This window comes from Herpailurus yagouaroundi, unplaced genomic scaffold (assembly GCF_014898765.1).
Source record: "Herpailurus yagouaroundi ecotype Mexico unplaced genomic scaffold, PumYag 206, whole genome shotgun sequence".
In the NCBI taxonomy this organism is placed as follows: Eukaryota; Metazoa; Chordata; class Mammalia; order Carnivora; family Felidae; genus Herpailurus; species Herpailurus yagouaroundi.
The window spans coordinates 2,293,223-2,312,672 of record NW_024412437.1 but is presented as its reverse complement, the minus strand read 5'-3'; the positions used below and the strand labels follow the sequence as shown (position 1 = coordinate 2,312,672).

The window sequence follows — 19,450 nt, the reverse complement described above, 5'->3', positions numbered from 1 at the left end:
GAACCACCAGGCAGCTCTAGAGCCAGGGATCTGATTGGTAAGCATCCTTGCCAGCGCGCGCCCCTTGCTCGCGAAAGGATCATTTCAGCAAAGGGAGAAGGGTTCTTTTTGATTGGAGAGTTCAAGGGCACTTCCTCCTGCGCCACTCTCTCCTCTTATTTGCCTGAGTGCCTGCACCTGGGTTTTATAGTGATTGAAGTAAACAGATTTGGGCAAGACCAGGAAGACAATTGTTGGAAGTCTATCTACATCTTCCCTTCCTTCCCAGTGCCGCCCACCCAGAGGCTGGGGTGGGGCCCCGTCACTGCTGTTTGAGCGAAAGTGGACTCCCTTGTGAGGTGTTTGGTTACAGGACTTCTCCCAGAGACTTTGTGTCCACAATTAGGATGGCCGCTCATACAGGAGCATGGATTGTCCAGGAAGAGTCAAATCACTCGAAAACATGACGGTGTAGAAGCACTTTATGAATACAGTTGACCGACCCTTGAACAACACAGGGGTTGGGATGCCAACCACCTTGCAGTTGAAAATCCACGTATAGCTTTTGACTCCCCCAAAACTCCAGTAATAGCCCGCTCTTGACCGGAAGGCTTACTGGTAACATAAATAGTCAATTAACATCTTTTGTGTGTTGTATATGTATTATACACTGTATTCTTACAATAGGTGAGCTAGAGAAAAAAATGTAACTATGGGGCACCTGGGCGGCTCAGTCGACTGAGCGTCCCAACTCTTGGTTTTGACTCAGGTCATGGTCTTGTGGTTCATGGGTTCGAGCCCCACGTCAAACCAGCACGGAGCCTGTGTGGGATTCTTTCTCTCTCCCTCTCTCTCTGCCCCTCCACCGTTCGTGTGCTCTCTCTCTCTCAAAATAAATAAAACTTGGGGCGCCTGGGTGGCTCAGTCAGTTGAGCGACTGACTTCGGCTCAGGGCATGATCTCACAGCTCATGATCTCACGGCTCACGAACTCAGGGCTTGTGAGTTCGAGCCTCGTGTTGGGCTCTTTGCTGACAGAGCCTGGAGCCTGCTTCTGATTCTGTGTCTCCCTCTGTCTCTGTCCCTCCCCTGCTCATGCTCTGTCTCTGTCTCAGAAATAAATAAATACAAAAAAAAATTTTTTTTTAAATAAAAAAATAAATAACATTTTAAAATAAATAAATAAGTACAAATAAATTCTGTTAAAAATAAAATGTTTAAAAAATCATGAGGGAAATACACTTACAGCACTGCACTGTATTTATCGGGGAAATAACCCTGCCCTGGACTCCATGGGGACTTGATGCCACACGTCCCTTGCCCCCCCATCCGTCACCAAGTCCTGTCGACCTTACCTAGAAAATATTTCAAAAGCGCCTCCTCGGCATTTCTACTGCAGCCACCCTCCCACGCCTCCGTCCTCTCTCACCTGCCTACATTCCCCCCGGCTTCTCTCCTGTCCTTCCTCTCCATAGCAGTAAACGGGACCCTGAAACGTAAATCAGACTGGTCCACACATGCCCTCTAAGAAGCCTGTACTGGGCTGGCTCAGTCAGTAGAGCATGCACCCCTTGGTACTGAGTTCGAGCCCCATGTTGGGTACAGAGATTGCTTAAAACAAGTAAAAGTAAGGGGCGTCCGGGTGGCTCAGTCGGTTAAGCGTCAGACTCCGGCCTAGGTCACGATCTCATGGTTCACGAGTTCAAGCCCCGTGTCGGGCTTTCTGCTGTCAGCACAGAGCCTGCTACAGATCCTCTGTCTCCCTCTCTCTCTGCCCCTCCCTCTGTCTCTCAAAAATAAATAAGCATTAAAAAAATTGCTTATTATAGTCCACCAAGCCTTGCGTGATCTGGCCCCTGGCTACCCGTCCCGTACTCTGAGCCTCACCTGGGGTCAGCGCACCTCCAGTCCTTGTTCAGGCTGTTCCCTCTTCCCCCAAATTTACCGGGTGGCTCAGTCGGTTAAGCATCTGACTCTTGATCTTGGCTCAGGTCCTGATCTCACAGTGCACGAGAGTGAGCCGCGAGTCGGGGTTCTCTCTCGCTCCCCCTTGGGAGGGAGATTCTTGGGATTCTCGCTCTCCCTTCTCTCTCTCTGCCCCTCCCCAATAAAACAAAAATAAATAAGTAAATAAAACATAATATGAAAATCTTGAATGTTATGCAAAGAGACAAGATAGTCTTACAATGAGATAACCTAATTGACCGACCGGAAGTATTTCATCCAAGAAGCTGTGCCTTGTTACTAGGAGAGCACCTGGGTCTGGGCCGAGCAAGCTCCTTTCCGACCTCCTGACCTTATTTTTGGATAGTGCTTTGGATGAACTTTTGGAAGTTCATCACGCGACCTTCCACGCATTAGCTCATCTTTTCTTTGAATTAACTTCTCCAGGTGGGTATTTCTATTATTTCCGCTTCGCAGCTATGGAAACCGAGGCTCCGAGGGGCCAAATGACTTGCCTAGAATCGCAGCGCCAGAGCCAAATGCGCTCATCGGCTTCACTTCGAGCGAGCACGTTGCTTGGCCTCACCCAGCTCCTGCTCCCGTTCCTTGCGTCCCCTCCAGGCCTTTCCCGTCCAGCGGGGGAGTTGCAAGGAGGATAAACAATGCATAGCAAATGCCAGGCTGTGGTCCGGAGCCTTCCATCAAGGCCTGTTAGTGTTGTAATTTTTCCACTCAATGTCAAGCTGACGCTGCCCCCCACACACCCCCCCCCCCCGCCCCCCTCCCGCCGCCCGGCGCCCCCCGGCCCCGCCAAGGTGGCCTGGAGGGGACTGAGGGCCTCTTTGCTCTACCTGAAAGGGGCGACACCCTGGCTGGGAGCTGAGGGCTGGGAAAGCCACCAGCCCGGGTCCTTCCAGCCTCTCCCTACACGCTCTTCATACCACACACGTGCTCACACACACCATGCTCAGCGCAATGGAATTTCCAGCCCGGACAGGGAGGCAGGAATGTATATTGAGACCCACAATAGCCAGAAAAATAATTCAGCCTGGCTCCGTTCCCAGGGCAGGCGCCCCTCGCGTCATCCAGACCACAGTCCACACCCAGTCCCTTCTGACCAACCGCCAGGCCCAGCTGCTCTGCTCTCGGCCCGGAAACACCCTCTCGGGGCAGGGTGTACCCTGGGAAGACTCAAAGGGCAAGGGGTGAAAGGGCCCAGAGAAGACAGGAGGGAGAGAAGGTCCTCTCTCCCTCCCCTCCCCCACCCAGGCTCATCCCTGGGACCACAGGGCTTCAGCCAAGGCCCGTTAGCGGCACGAGCTCCGTTCGTTCTCCTCCCGCAGTGGGTAATGGGAAATTAAAGCAATTATGGAGATAAAAGCAGCCCCTTAAACTCTTCCTTACATTGTAGGTAAAGGAGGATTGTCTCTCTTTAGTTTGTGCAGCCATAGCAACCAGGTATCTTTAAACTTTCATGTTTCTGGAAGCCTTGAGCCCCGTAATAAAGAGCAGCTAATCTCTATGCACTTTCATGCTCTTATCCACGCAGCACACGCTCTGCCCTGTGCCCTGGGTATTCGCCCTTGCCGTAGCTCTGTATGCTGTTCTTTCATATACAATGTGCTCGGGGACTTTATTTTTCCTTTTAGAAACCACGAATGAAAGGAGTAGCTCTATAGGATTTCCATGGCTTAAAAACTGGTTTATACAATTTAAAAATTATCTTAAGCAGGGACGCCTGTGTACTACAAGGTAATGTATCTTTTTGTTGATGACCACCTTGTAAATGAATCCATGTTTGACTACAAAAGGGAGAAAGCATGGATGATTGTCTTCTCTTAATTGATACAGGTTTTCTTTAAGACCAACATGTGATCTCAGGATAATTCTAATTATTTCGAGGCTTTTAAAATATCATTTAGGTTTTCGACTACAAGATAAATTGGAAGAGTATAATAAAGAGCAGGAAAGTCTCATCTAAAGAGACTTAAAAGACATCAGTCAGTTGCGATACGGGAACTTTATTTGGATCCCAGTTTAAACAAACCTAAAAAAACGTATGATAAATACAAAGAGAAGGTGGATTTCTGAGTAGATATTTGACGATAAGAGGAATTATTTTTATTTTGTTTTAGCTGTTTTATATTTTTCCAAAGGAAGCCCCTCTCTTTCAGAGATATATACTAAAATATTTATGTAAGAAATATGCTTTCTAATATTTGCTTCAAAATAATATGGGGAGGGAGAAAAGGAGGGGGTTAGATGACAGGTGCTAAGCCATGAATTTGATGATTGTTGAATCTACATATGAGTTCATGGGATTCATTATACTAGTCTCTCTACATGTGTATACATCCGAAATTAATTTTCATAATGATTTAAAGAAATTGAATACACTCATACACACACATATTCCATCAATATGAAAATACTTCCTACTTGCATTTGCTTTTTTAAGTAGACCCTTTGCCCAACGTGGGGTGTGAACTCATGACCTGGAGATCAAGAGTTGCATGCCCTACCAACCGAGCCAGCCGGTGCCCCAAAATACTTTCTAAATATAGGGTGTTTCTAGCTCATTCTAGTCTACTTGTAAAGTGTGTTGAAATGGCCAGTTGGCCCTGTCCATAGGAGAGGATTGGAGCTGTGGTCAAATCTTGGTTCGAAGGCAAGTCTTAAAAACTACTTAACTGGTATTCTTAAGTTCACTACTCGGTCACATCTGAAGACCTCATTTTTATGAGTGTATAAAACTTCACTATGAATAGTATTCAATTTCATCTCTCTCTCCCCCTTACATTCACAGTATCTCTTTGGGGAATGGGGACTCTAAAAATTCTCTGAAGAAGCTAACAGGATGAGTCAAATGACTTGTCCACAGTAACCCAACTCCGGGGGAGCACTGAGCCTGGCTGCTTCCATGGGGGTCCACCCGGTGAGAGGGGACTCAGAACAGAATAAATAAAAAATAAATTCGTAGAAGAATGTATCTGTAGGAACTGGACCCAGGTTGTATCCCAGCGAACATGTGTTAACAGAAACACACTATGGGATCCCCTAGCCTTTCTTCGCAAACCCCAGTTCTTAATCTCCATGAGACTTTAGGCAAGTCACATCCTGAGACCCAGTTTCCACATCCAGCAAGTGGGATAACAAGACTTGCTTTACAGGTTGCTTTGAAGCCATCTAGTGAATGAGTGCCCGGGGCACTGTCGGCTCTGTGTGAGTGCCAGCTGTCACCATGAAGGTAATTAGGTATTTGGAATTTAGGCCACAGCCAATGTTTTATTTGTTTATTTCTATTAAAACATTTTTAAATGTTTATTTATTTTTGAGAGAGAGAGAGAGAGAGAGCACAACAGGGAGGAGCAGAGAAAGGGGGAGACACAGAATCCGAAGCAGGCTCCAGGCTCTGAGCTGTCAGCACAGAGCCTGACGTGGGGCTCGAACTCACAGACCCACAGACCATGAGATCATGACCTGAGCTGAAGTCAGACGCTCAACTGACTGAGCCGCCCAGACGCCCCCAGAGCCAATGTTTTAAACGATAGTTTTGATCCCAGGCTGTTTCTCATTCAGCACATATTAAATGAGTGCCTGCTTGTGCCAGGCATAGTTCTGGGGTCAGAGGATACAGCACTGAACAAGATAGATGTGGCTCCCAGTGGGACGCCTGGGTGTCTCAGTTGGTTAAGCAGCCGGCTCTTGGTTTCAGCTCAAGTCGTGATCTCATGGTTTGTGAGTTCGAACCCTGCCATCGGACTCCGTGGTGACGGTGCGGGGCCTGCTTGGGATTCTCTCTCTCTGCCCCTCTCTTCTCTCTCTGTCTCTAAATAAATAAACTTAAACAATTTTTCTTTAGCTTTTAATATTTATTTATTTTTGAGAGAGAGAGAGAGAGAGCTGGGGAGGGGCAGAGAGAGAAGGAGACACAGAATCTGAAGCAGGTCCAGGCTCTGAGCAGTCAGCACAGCTAACAGTTTGCGGGGCTCAAACTTAGAAACTGTGAGATCATGACCTGAGCCAAAGTTGGACGTTTAACCGACCGAGCCACCCAGGTGCCCCTAAATGAATACACTTTAAAAAAGAAAAGAAAAGAAGAAAGATGTGGATCCTGGCTCACGCAGAGCTTGCAGACCACAGGTCAGCCCACAGAAGCTTGCATGACACAAGAACACCTGAAATAGAGTATTGATAGTGTCTAGCACCGTTACCTCAGTTCTCCCTTGTCTTCATAGTCGTCTGAGAGAACACAGGCCCCATTCCTACTTCAGTGAGCATCTCCTACCTCACCCCACACAGCTGGGGCTGCCTCTTGGCTCCTGGGACGGTGAGATGGCCGGTTGCTCCATGGAGGACCTAGGACGAGTAGAGGGTGTCAGGATCCGGGCAAAAGAGGTTGGATGAGAGTAGGACCACATTAGGCAGATTGATGGAGGCCCCTGGGTCGGATATTTGGAAGGGACGTGGTCGGGGAAGAATCCTCCACCTTGAAAACGGGCTCATTCCCATGTGGCTAGTGGGCGGGTTCAGAAGTAAAATCCAAGATAGTCAGTTTTCAAGGGATTGGAGAGAGCAGTAGGTCCCTTGAACCATTGTCCTTGGAACGTCCTTGGAGTTATTCTGGTTCTCATTCTTGTCATTGGTGAGACGCAAAGTGTGATTGGCGGCATCATCAATGGGTATCAGCTCTGTCACAGAGGTGTCCTAGGTGCTGGGGTGCCCAACCCCATGCCACAGCTCTCTCTGAATTCTGCTTCTCCCCAGGTCCACCCAGGTGGTCCTGGAGCTCCCAGAGATATTCCACATAGGGTTTTCTTTCATGGCCACACAGGACAACCTTACTGAGCTGCTGGTGGGAGAGGATCAAATGGCCCCAAAGTGTTTTGCGTGGAGGACGCCCCCAGTGGGCATTCACCCCCAGACCCGTAAGCTGGAAGGAATCCCAGAACTCATGATAAGGAGTCTCTGAAAGGAATGATTATTTTTTTTTAACTTTTTTTTTTAATGTTTATTTATTTTTGAGACAGAGAGAGAGCATGAATGGGGGAGGGGTAGAGAGAGAGGGAGACACAGAATCCAAAGCGGGCTCCAGGCTCTGAGCTGTCAGCACAGATCCCGACGCGGGGCTCGAACTCACAGACCATGAGATCATGACCTGAGCCAAAGTCGGATGCTTAACGGACGGAGCCACCCAGACACCCCGAGGAATGATTCTTTTTACTGGAGTTACTTTCCTCTTAGAAGTCTACTGACCTCATTGCCAACAATTTTTTCCTTCTCACTCTCACTGAGCTAAGCAAAGTTGGAGGCTGGGCCAGGGGAAAGGACCGATAGGTGTTACTGTTGCAGGTAAGGACTTAAGGCAGGTCCAGGATAGATGCTCAGGGGACACCCAATGTGAAGGAGCTGAGTCTGGCCAAGGACGGGACAACAATGAGGTCAAGACCATTGCTCTTTACAGAAGACACAATATTTTTAAAATATTTTTATTTATTTTTGAGAGAGAAAGGGAGGGGCAGAGAGAGAGGGAGACAGAGGACCCGAAGTGGGCTCCGTGCTGAGAGTGGAGAGCCCCCTGTGGGGCTCGAACTCCCAAACCATGAGATCATGACCTGAGCCACCCAGGCACCCCAAAAGAAGACACAACTTTTTTTTGAAGACACTATCTTTTTTTAAGTTAAAACAATTCTTTTTCTTTCTTTTTAAAAAAAAATTTTTAAGGTTTATTTATTTTGAGAGAGGCAGACAGCATGAATGGGAGAGGGGAGAGAGTGAGGTAAAGGGAGAATTCCAAGCAGGCTCCTCCCTGGCAGCACAGAGCCCGATGTGAGGCTTGAACTCATGAAACTGTGAGATCATGACCTGAGCCAAGATCAAGTTGGACGCTTAACTGTGCCACCTAGGTGCCCCTTTGTATTTATTTGTTTCTTTTCAGAGACAGAGAGTTCATGTGTGAGCATGCCAGTGGGGGAGGGGCAGAGAAAGAGGGAGAGAGAAAATCCCAAGCAGGCTCCACACCCAGCCCGGAGCCCGACTTGAGGCTCCATCACACAACGGCGACAAAACAACCTAAGCTGAAATTCAGAGTCAGGTGCTTAACCGACTGAGCCACCCAGGCTCCCCATATTAGCTAAATTCTTAATGAATGAATGAAGGAAGAATGGTAGCTATTGCATCCACAGCCCCAGGGGTTCAAGAACCATCCTAATTTTCTTCTTTAAATCAAGTCAACTTAAATCCTACTTCAAGCGTTTGTTTCAACAGACTTCTAGGCAACGCAATCTCAGTCACGATTGGGTTTCCCTCACCTTCCATAGCTACCAGGAGGTTTTGATGATGCCAAAGATATGGGGGATGGTCAGTCCACCATGGTTTTTGTCCAAACCTCTGAAGTCCCTTGAAATCTTGCAGATCTCTGTTTCCGTGCCATGTCTGAAATCCAGGAATTCTCACTGTGGCGGGAGTGGGCGCCCCAGAGCCAAGGCTCTAGACTCCTGGGGACGCCAGTGGGCCATCTCCTCTGAGCACTTGCCATTTCTGTGAAGCGTGCCAAAGTGTAAGCTTGGGGGCCCCTACCCTCGGGACTAAAAGTTCTCTCTGCTTCCCTACGTCCCCCCTTGCTGCCCTCGGAGTCGCTCCTCTCTCGGTCCTCCTCCTTTTTATTTTTTAATTTTTATTTAATGTTTACTTATTTATTTGTTGGGAGAGCGTGAGAGGGGAAGGGGCAGAGAGAGAGAATTCCAATCAGGCTCTGTACTGTCAGTGCAGAGCCTGACGCGGGGCTCAAACTCCTGAAGTGTGAGATCATGACCTGAGCCGGAATCAGGAGTCCGAGGCCTACACTGGCTGAGCCACCCAGGTGCCCCTCCTCCTCCTTTTTAAATTGGCATGGCAGCTCGCTTCTGTAGCTTTTGTAGCCTTCAACGCAGCCACGGGGGAGGGGCGGAGAGAGAGGGAGACCCAGAATCCCAAGCGGGCTCCAAGGTCTGAGCTGTCAGCACAGAGCCCGACGCGGGCCTCAAAATCACAAGCCAGGAGATCTTGACCTGAGCCGAAGTCTGACACTTAACCGACTGAGCCACCCAGGTGCCCCTCATTTTATTTCATTTTTTTATTTTTTTAAAAGTTTATTTATTGAGGGAGAGCGGGAGGAGGGGCAGAGAGAGGAGAGAGAGAAAATCTCAAGCAGGCTCTGCACGGTCAGCGTGGAGCCCGATGCGGGGCTCGAACCCACGAACCCGTGGGATCAAGACCTGAGCCAAAATCGAGAGTCAGACGCTCAACTGACTGAGCCACCCAGGAGCCCCTGGGATACTCATTCTGGCGCCACCACGGAGTCACCAACCTTGGGCAATTCACTCCTTTGTGCCTTCATCTTTCATCTTCAAAGTAAGTGAAATTATTCTTATTTCGCGCATGAAACTGCTGTGATAATCCAAGGTGATAACTTGCCAGCAGGTGCCTTATACATAGTGTCAATTGTCATTACACATGCAAGGTTTTGTTTTTATTTATCTTAGTAACTTGTCGAATCATACTGCTTTCTTAACACGGCCAAGGACGTGTGTGCAAGACACTTTGCTGTAGGCAGCCACGTGACAAATGCGCAAGGCACGTCAGGAGCCAGGTCCTGAGTAGAAGGCATCGGCTGGTCTCAGTGCTTCGGTGTCTGGGTGGGTGCTTATGTCAGGAGATCCAAAGCAAAGAGGGGAAGGAGTTAGGCAGCACAGAGGGAACGGGGCTGTTGAAGTTTGGGGCCTGGGGACGTTGCCACCGGTCAGTAAGAGGATTACTGTTCTAGTGAGGAGGTCAAACCGAGGGACAGGTCTTGGCGTGGCAGAGGTCAGGATGTGGAGGCTCTGGGTAACAGGGTTATAGAATCTCGGGCCCAGAGAACTCGGTTCATCTGCCAAACTCACTCGTAGCTGGATCCCAGGGTTGGGAGTCCACGGGTCAGGTCCAGGCAGAGAGACTCAGTGGTGGAGATCAAACTCCAGGCACAGAATGACTACAGAGCATCAATTGTAGCAAGTCTTCTGCTTGCATTTTACCTGCACCGTCCCTCGGGTGTAGGGACGTCCCCGTGAAGACAAGGGGCTGCGTCCCATAGCTGAGGAAACGCAGAGATTCAGAGATGCGGTCGCTCTGCCGAATGGCCGAGCCTGCGACTATCTGACTCCACGACCGGAAGAAATGGGCATCAGAGATGGGGGGAGAGGGCGAGCGAGGGGGGCAAAGGAAGAAGCTGCAAAACTCTGTCGATCTCATCCCTTTTTCTGAGGGGGGCTCATGGAGGAGAGCCCTTGCTCACACAGGGACAGGACGGACTCCCGCAAGAACACAAGAAACCACCTAGAACAAATCCCAACTCAGACAATCATCTTGGCACCTTTCCAGCAATGCTTTGGAAGTGAGGGGCAGGAAGATGCCAGTAAGCTGGAAATTTCTAGAAGCAAAGGCTATTTTAAAAGAGGGCTGGGTGGGGCACCTGGGTGGCGCAGTCGGTTAAGCGTTTGACTTCAGCCAGGTCACGATCTCGTGGTCCCGGAGTTTGAGCCCCGCGTCAGGCTCTGGGCTGATGGCTCAGAGCCTGGAGCCTGTTTCCGATTCTGTGTCTCCCTCTCTCTCTGCCCCTCCCCCGTTCATGCTCTGTCTCTCTCTGTCCCAAAAATAAATAAACGTTGAAAAAAAAATTTTTTTTAAAAGAGGGCTGGGTAACGAGATGGGGAAACACTTTGGACACGACGTTAGGAAAAGCAGTGTGCAGGATTACTGTTTTGTATAGAAGTGAGTAGAGAAATACACAGGGAAGGTAATGGGTTGTTAGGTGCTGAGATAGGATATTTTCCTGCTTAGTTTGCAAAATTTGTATAATGTATTACATTTTGAAAGTAGTCATCATGAAAAAATAATCATGAGGCTTATGTGAAAATGTGAATAATGTTTATGAATCAGTTACGAGCCTGCTCTTTTAAGCAGAATGTATGATGGAACCAGGATGGATGTAATTAAGAGCACTGCACATAGTGATGTATGTGCAGTGCTTGGCACGTAGTACATGCTCAATAAATAAGTAGCAGGAGTGATGTGTAGCTATGGAAACAGTGCTAAGGTGCCGGGGTTGGGGATAAGGTTGTCTCTTTTTTCCTTTTTTAACGTTTCAGTATTTTTAAACATTTAAATCCAAGTTACTTAACATAGAGTGTAAGAAGGATTTCGGAAGCAGAATTTAGTGATTCATCACTTACATATAACACCCACTGCTCATCCCAACAAGTGCCCGCCTTAATGCCCATCACTCATTTAGCCCATCCCCCCACCCAATATCCCTCCGGCAACCCTCAGTTTGTTCTCTGTATTTCAGACTCTCTTCTGGTTTGAGGTTTTTTCTTTGTTTGAAATTTGCTTTAATGTTACATTGGCTTCCAAAGCCCTGAAGAAACCACAAGGCCCTACTGAGGGCCAATTCGCTAGGATTCTTAATACATTAGAGTCTTAAACCAAGATTCTTAGCTGAACATATAAGCCAATATAGGCCAAACATGCTTTCTTTATACGCAAAGATGTTCCAGCACACCTTTCTAGAAGCAAGGGCATCCATGTTGAGAGGCACGCCTGGGCCTCCGGTTTCTCTCAGATATGCCCAATATCCAAGCATATGCCCAATATCCAAGCAGAAGTTTCCGTAACACGCGGGGTCAGACGAGAGCCTGAAGCCACAGTCTTTCTTCTAAGTAGAGCTGATGGGGCCTCTGGGGATGGAGCCCAGGGTCCTGGACTTGTTTCTTAGACACTTCAGACTTGATTCTGGAAGAGACAGAAGATCTCAAGGGAGAGCGGGGCCTGCCCGGAATCGGTGGGGCCCCAGGCAGAGAGTAAGCACTGGCTTACACTGGGGGCCTATGTGGAGTCCCCACAATCCCTCAGCATTTCAGAGTCATCCCTGAAGTATCAGGAACCTGGTTCCAGGAAACCTGACACTCACCGTGGCTTCAGGCAAGTTGGGGTCAAAGAGCGGGGTGGGCGGAGTCAGTCAGTGTCCTGAGAGGGTCTGGCAAGGGTGGAGTCCCCGGCCCCCGGACTGCTGGTGTCTGACAGGTAAGTCAGGGCTCACGGTTCACACCTCCAAGCAGCCCCAAGGGGGTGGCTTGGAGATATTTGAATCTCCACCGGTATCTCTATGAGTCCCCCAACACACCCCAAGTAAGCCTATGACTTTTCCCAGATAGGTTTCAAGACAAGCTAGCTTCCAGTTCCTTCCAATCCACTTGCTGTTCCCAAATTCCTGCTAAACGGACATGTCAGAGCATCTCTGGCTCCAGAGAAAGCTCTGGAAGAAATAAGTTCCCTGTTGGATTAAAACCTCCCGTTTGGGAAGTTACCTACTCTCTCTGAGCCTCAAATTTCTCATTGGTACATAGAAATAACATCACCTACATTTTTTAGGGTTGCTGAGAGAACTGAGTTAAAGAACTGTATTTCGTCAAGTCTAAGATTCTTGATTTTTTTTTCATATATTACGTCTGAAATCGGGATGTGTTTTACAATTGATGACATCTTATATGCAACACATATGTAAATAAAACCAACTCACTTGGTCACTCTCTCTCAAAACAAATAAATAAACTCAAAAAAAAAAATCTCCAGAAGAAAGAGAAACTATAAATATAATATAACACTAAAAAATGTCTTCTGGGGGGGCGCCTGGGTGGCTCAGTCGGTTGAGCGGCCGACTTCACTCAGGGCACGATCTCGCAGTCCGTGAGTTCGAGCCCCGCGTCGGGCTCTGGGCTGACGGCTCAGAGCCTGCAGCCTGCTTCCGATTCTGTGTCTCCCTCTCTCTCTGCCCCTCCCCCGTTCATGCTCTGTCTCTCTCTGTCTCAAAAATAAATAAACTTAAAAAAAAATTTTTTTTTAAAATGTCTTCTGGGGAGAGGAAAGATCTACCTAAGTTCAGTATTTCAGTGCAATCTGTATAGGCCAGACAGCATTTCTCTACCCTTCCAGATGATTCTCCATCATTCTCTATCTGGCTTTCTAGCTAGAGGCTGACCTGTATGGATCTCATAAAGGGCCTCTTGTGTCCCTGGCTCCTAGATGGGAAGAGCCCATCAAGACATCAGAGAAAGAAAAAAAAGGAAGATCATCTCCCTTCCTAAGGGGTCGCTTTGCTCTGACTGTCCCTCCGCTTCCTGGTCCTTGCAAGGCAAACTTCCGTATACAACTCTCTTTCCAGTTTTGGGAATCTTTCTCTCCTCTTGTCCCTTCAGCCCAGGAGAAGTAACAGGCCGTTACCAGCCCCCGGAGCACTGGACTGTCCCTTGTGGTGTCCTCATGCAGGGCCTGCCCTGGAGTGCAGAGTCCGGTTGTCAGACCCGCCTTGCGTGATCATAATTTGAGTGTGCCGTCCGTTTCCTGCTGGAACCCAAGCCCTGTGTTTTTCTGCACCACACTGTTCTGGAACTAAGAATGGGGTCACATGAGGCTTAACTGTATTATTTGGGTTCCCACTGACACCTGCTGATGAGGAAGGACCCTCCGACCAACCTTCAAGTCTCACCTAGATAGGTCTGAACATCCCCAGAGGGTGTGCACACGTGTTCACCAACCGGCTGTTTCTTCCACCCTGGCTTCTTTCAGCGACACGTCCAGTGAAGAAGGTACAGGGTCGCATCTTGGCATTTTTCTGATAGCCACAATCAGGACAACGTCACATAGGCACTGCCATTTTTACCAAAGGCTTCACCGCTGCCTTTCTTGAGCACAGCCACTTTCCTGGTATATCGGTCAGGATTCTACCAGAGAAATAGAACCAAGGTGGATGGATAGATGGATGGATGGATGGATGGATAGACAGATTTTTTTTTTTAGTTTGTTTAATGTTTTTAGTTTATTTTTGAGAGAGAAAGACAGAGCGAGAGCTGGGGAGGGGCAGAGAGAGAGGGAGCCACAGGATCCAAAACAGGCTCCAGGCTCTGAGCTGTCAGCATAGAGCCTGACGTGGGTCTTGAACTCACGAACCGTGAGATCATGACCTGGGCCGAAGTCAGATGCTCAACCGACTGAGCCACCCGGGCACCCCTAGATTTAAAAAGATTTATTCTAAGGGCCCCTGACTGGCTCAGTTGAAAGAGCATGTGACTCTTGATCTCAGGGTTGTGAGTTCAAGTCCCAAGTTGAGTGTGGAGATTACTTAAAAAAAAAAAAAAAAAAAAAAAAAAAAAAAGATGTATTGTAAGGAATTGTGATTGTGGGGACTGGCAAGTCTGAAATTTGTAGGGCAGGGCAGTGGGGGGAAACTCTTGAGCAAGAAATTCTTGGGCTGATGTTACAATCTACAAATTTCTTCCTGAGAGAAATCTCGGTTCTGTTCTTAAGGCCTTTCAATAGATTGAATAACACCCACCCAGATTATCAAGGATAATCTCCTTTACTTAAACCAATTGACTGTAGATATTAATCACATCTACAAGATGCCTTCACAGCAACACTTCGATTACTATTTGATTGAATAACTGGATATTTTAACAGCCACTGTTGACCCATTGAACAGATCATCATGCATGAGTGCCAACCATATTGATGAGCAGGAGGCCAAAGCTGTGTTGTATTCTCTGGCAGACTCAGGGCTCTGTCTTCCATACATGTCCACGTAGAAGTGGAGAGCAAGGCCACTCTCCCTACTTTACCAACATACTGTGTCACATGGACAAAGTAAAAGGGGCCATCATTCCTTCCAGTCCTGTATAGACTTTGTACTGGAAACAGCTCTTCCAGATTTAGTTTATATATATTGCCTAGGGGCTGAGACAGCTCGGTCCAGTTGGCTAGGTTGGAGACTAGACAAGCATGAGCGACAAACACCTCCTCTGCATTGTCACCTGAGGTTTATTCTTGAGGCCAGGTCTGCCTGCCTGGATGCTGCTGCTTTCTCTTAGGATCCATTCTTCCCCAGGAGATAACTCGCTTACAGGCAGCCAGGCTCCTGGCAGGGCTTGCCCCCCGGCCGGGGCGTGCTCACAGGCACCCCTCGGAGCCTCAGTAAGTCCACCACAAAGGAGAAGGGGAGCTGAAAAGGAACTCCCAATGAACATATCTCAAGAAAGGAAAGACTTGTCAAAAAGCATGAACCAGAGTATTTTTAATCAGAAAAGAAATAATAATGATGACAAGAGAGGCTATGCAACAGTCCAGAAAGAATTTCATCACAAAATGGCAAATGCTGAAGAGGACCCGGTGAATGCATTCTTTCTCGTCCTTCCTGGTTTAAGAGGCTAAGGAGTGCTGCTCCTACCCAGAATCCTCACTTAATTGACAAGCAGTAGAATCATTAAAGACAGGTGTAATTGTATAATTAAGAACTTTTGGAAAAAAAAAAAGAATTTGTGCATACACACACACACACACACATACACATCACATTTTCACATATATAATTATTTGTTTTCAAAGCTCAAGAAACGATTTGCCTTATAGGGAGTAGGATAAGTGGTAAGGAAGAAAGACTGCTTTTCACTTAGCTTTTATCTGTAACCTTTGAATTTTCAAATTTTTTTTTTCAACGTTTATTTATTTTTGGGACAGAGAGAGACAGAGCATGAACGGGGGAGGGGCAGAGAGAGAGGGAGACACAGAATCGGAAACAGGCTCCAGGCTCTGAGCCATCAGCCCAGAGCCCGACGCGGGGCTCGAACTCGGGGACCGCGAGATCGTGACCTGGCTGAAGTCGGACGCTTAACCGACTGCGCCACCCAGGCGCCCCAATAACCTTTGAATTTTCAAACCTGTATATATATATATATATATATATATATATATATATATATGAGATGAATTTTTCAAAGCGCGAAACCAAGATGACCTAACTTAATGTAGTTTGATTAGTTTAACTGATACAATTTAGTAGATGCTATATTAGACATGCTTGTCATAATTCTCTAAGAAGGAAAAGTAAGATACAAGAGAATTGAGAAGAAAGAACTGCATGTATCATTTTTGGCAGTCAAGATATTTATATTTAGGAAAATCTTCCCAAATACTACTGGAGTTCAGAGGCACCTGGCTGGCTCACTTGGTAGAGCGAGCAACTCTCTATCTCAGGGTCATGAGTTCAAGCCTCACATTGGATGTGGAGCCCTCTTAAAATTAAAAACAAAAACAAAAAAACCAGAAAAACTTACTGGAGTTCAGCAATGGGTTCAGCAAGATTTTAAGTTATAAGAGGGGCACCTGCGTGGCTCAGTCAGTTGAATGTCTGACTTCAGCCCAGGTCATGATCCCCTGCATTGTGGGTTCAAGTCCCATGTTGGGCTCTGCGCTGACAGGCTCCGAGCCTGGAGCCTGCTTCAGATTCTGTGTCTCCCACGCTCTCTGCCCGTCCCCCACTCTGTCTCTCTAACTCCCAAAAATAAATAAATATTAAAAAAATTATTAAAAAAAAAAAGAGTGTAGGTTATAAAGAGTCCATTGCTGGAAAAACAGGTGGAAAATTCAGCGGGAAGGGAAAGGTCCCACAGACAATGGTAAATGCAAATCAACCAGTAAATATTTAGGAATTAACTTCACTTTGGACATATAAGAGCCACTCAAAGAGAATGCATATTTCTGGGGGGCCTGCGGGGGGCGCCACTGAGTGAAGTGTCCAACACTTGATCTCAGCTCAGGTCTCGATCTCAGGGTTGTGAGTGCAAGCCCCCATTGGGCTCTGCACCGGTCGTGAAACCTACTTAAAAACAAAAAGGAAAGAAAAAGAAAATGTACATTTCTCAAATTTAGCCATTATAAAACAATACTGGTTGGGAAAATAGGACATGTGACTGTGACCCTAATTCTTGAAATAACATGGTGCCACATTATTTTCACAGTTTTTTTTTTTTTTTTAAATGGGAGAAACTTGTTTCATAGGAAGTCCTTCCTGCTCAGAAGCTTTATATATAGGACAGGGTCTATGTAACATGTAAGAGCGAGCTCCCCGTGGACACAGAGAGTGACCCTGGAGTCCCATCCTTTCAGGGCTTCCCCTCCCCCAAACATCTCCATGAAACACTGGTTAAAAGCCAGTGATAAATGTCATTTGACATATTTGACCTCCTATTCATGGAATTTTAAAACTAGATGAAATTAAACTGAAAAGGTCAGATCTACCATCAATCCCATTTACCTTTGCAGTTTTAGAGAAAAGTGAAAACCAATAGTTTCCAAAGGGTTATTTCTAACTGTAACAGAGTGGTCTTTTCCATCATCCTCTGGCGCATCTTTCTTTCTTCCTTTCTTTCTTGTAATTTCTACGCCCAACATGGGGCTCGAACTCACGACCCCAAGATCAAGAGTCACACGCTCTACCCAGCGAACCAGCCAGGCATCCCCTCTGGTGCATGTTCTTTTCCTTCTTCTTCTTCTTTTTAACGTTTATTTATTTTGAGAGAGAGAGAGAGAGAGTGTGTGTGTGTGTGGGAGCAGGGAAGGGGCAGAGTGAAAGGGAGAGAGAGAATCTCAAGCAGGCTGCGCACTGTCAGCACAGAGCCCAAGGTGGGGGGCTCCATCTCACAAACTGTGAGATCATGACCTGAGCCAAAATCAAGAACCCAATGCTCAACTGACTGAGCCACCCAGGTGCCCTGGTGCCCTGGCACCTGGTTGGCTTAGTTGGTAGAGCAAGTGACGACACTTGATCCTGGGGTTGTGAGTTTGAGCCCCACGCTGGGGGTAGAGGTTACTTAAAAAAAATTCTCTTCGTGGGCAACAGGAAAGAACACAGAATGAAAGAACTCTGAAGCCCTCTGAGAAATCACGGAGACCTTAGCACAGTGTTGTGAGGTTTTTCGTCTTCTGTCTACTGAAAAACCAACAGAACCAGTATAATAGGAAAAATATTGAGATAAAGGTTTTATTTACAACAAAGATGACCAATCATAGGTAGTTACCACTCGTGCTATGCGAAAGTTTGCACAAATGTAACGAGGAATAAACGCAGAACTAGTAGGTTTCTCACAGTGAACAAGTGTGAGATTGAACTCTGATCTAACCTGTTCCTTGCCTAGTCTTCCCCACATCTGCTAACGGCATTCCTTCTAGTTGTTCAGGCCGAAACTTTGGAGTCATTCTTGAAGGACCTTTCTCCCTGTGTCATATCCACCTGCAAATCCTGTCATCTCTGTCTGCAGTATACATACGGACTCTGACTCCACTCTGCTCATTTCACTGCTGGCTGCCTGCTCTGAGCTGTCGGTGTTATTTTCCAAGGGGATTATTGAGTAGCTCCCTAGCTAGTCTCTCTGCTTCTTTAGAGCGGTGCCCTTAAAACATGTCATCACATGCCACTCCCTTGCTCAAAACCCTCCAATGGCTCCTACTTTATTCTGAGTAAAATCCAAATATGTTACAAAGAAGGCCATCAAGGCCCCACTTGATCAGGTCCCATCCCCCTCCGTCGCCTTGACTTCTCCACTCCACTCAACTCTAACCAATATGGAGGTCAGCGTGGCTAAGTCTGTTCCTACCTTCGCACCCCTGCTTTTGCCTCTCCCTCTATCTGGAGCACCTTTCTCCCAGATAGCCATGTGGTTCATTTCTTCCCCAGCTTCAGGTCTGAACTTGAACATCAGCGTCTCAGTGATGCCTTTATCAGAACACCCTCCCCACTACTCTGTATCTCCTTTCCTTGCTTTATTTCCCTCCGCTGCATTAATCACCATCTGGCATGCTCTATACTTCCCTTATTTAATCAGTCTGTTTTAGAACATAAGCTCCATATGGGTAATCAGGAGTTTTATCTGGTTTCTTTGCTGCTGTATCCCAAGTGGCTAGGCCAGTGTCTGGCCAGCTGTAGGTGCTTGGTAATAATAACAAAGCCAGCGTCCTGATGAGTGTTTCCTGAAGCCAGTTACTGTTCTGATCATTCTATATACATTACCTCATCCAATCCTCATAAAAAACCTTGTAGGAAAAAAAAAATCTGCAGTGTAGATGTTATCTGCATTTCCAAGACAAGGAGGAGGTTAATGGTATTGCTCAAGATTACACAGCTAGTAAGTATATAGACCAGATTTTGGACCCAGGAAGTCTGCTTCAGGGCCTCTACGCTCAACCCTTGTGCTATACTAGCTCTCATAATAAGTAAATTTCTGCTGAGAGAATGGAAGACATTCCTGCTACAACCATCCACCTAAGCCTCTGTGCATGTGTCTACATGATGGATGTAACCAATAACAGGTTACCCTTCAAAATATATAAGGAAAGTAAGACTCATAGACTGCTTTCATCCAGACTTATATAATCAATATCTTTAACATGTGGTTAGAAGAGATAAACCCGAGAAAACACAGCATGTAAACTGTGAAAAAGAGTCAGCTCTCCCAGCAATAAAACATTTGAGTATGACAATATTAAGGTATCATGCTTAAAAATGTAAGTGATGAAAACAAAAGTTGGGGAACAAGCTGATTGCTTTAGAGAGCAATCTAGAAGTAGATTTCAAATATTATTAAATCTTTTTGTGTCTTGACCTATGTATCATTTGTCAGGAC

General features: G+C 46.9%; 1 long non-coding RNA gene across 1 annotated transcript in view; it reads right to left on the bottom strand.

The window, feature by feature from the left end:
• Window positions 1–6,943, bottom strand: part of LOC121015292 (uncharacterized) — a 7,756-nt gene extending 813 nt beyond the window's left edge. The window contains exons 1-2 of the long non-coding RNA XR_005783739.1: window positions 6,412–6,943; window positions 6,137–6,281 (exon numbers count right to left, since the gene is read on the bottom strand). This is a non-coding gene — a long non-coding RNA (uncharacterized LOC121015292). The remainder of the gene's footprint in view (window positions 1–6,136; window positions 6,282–6,411) is intronic.
• Between the last annotated feature and the right edge of the window lie 12,507 nt (window positions 6,944–19,450).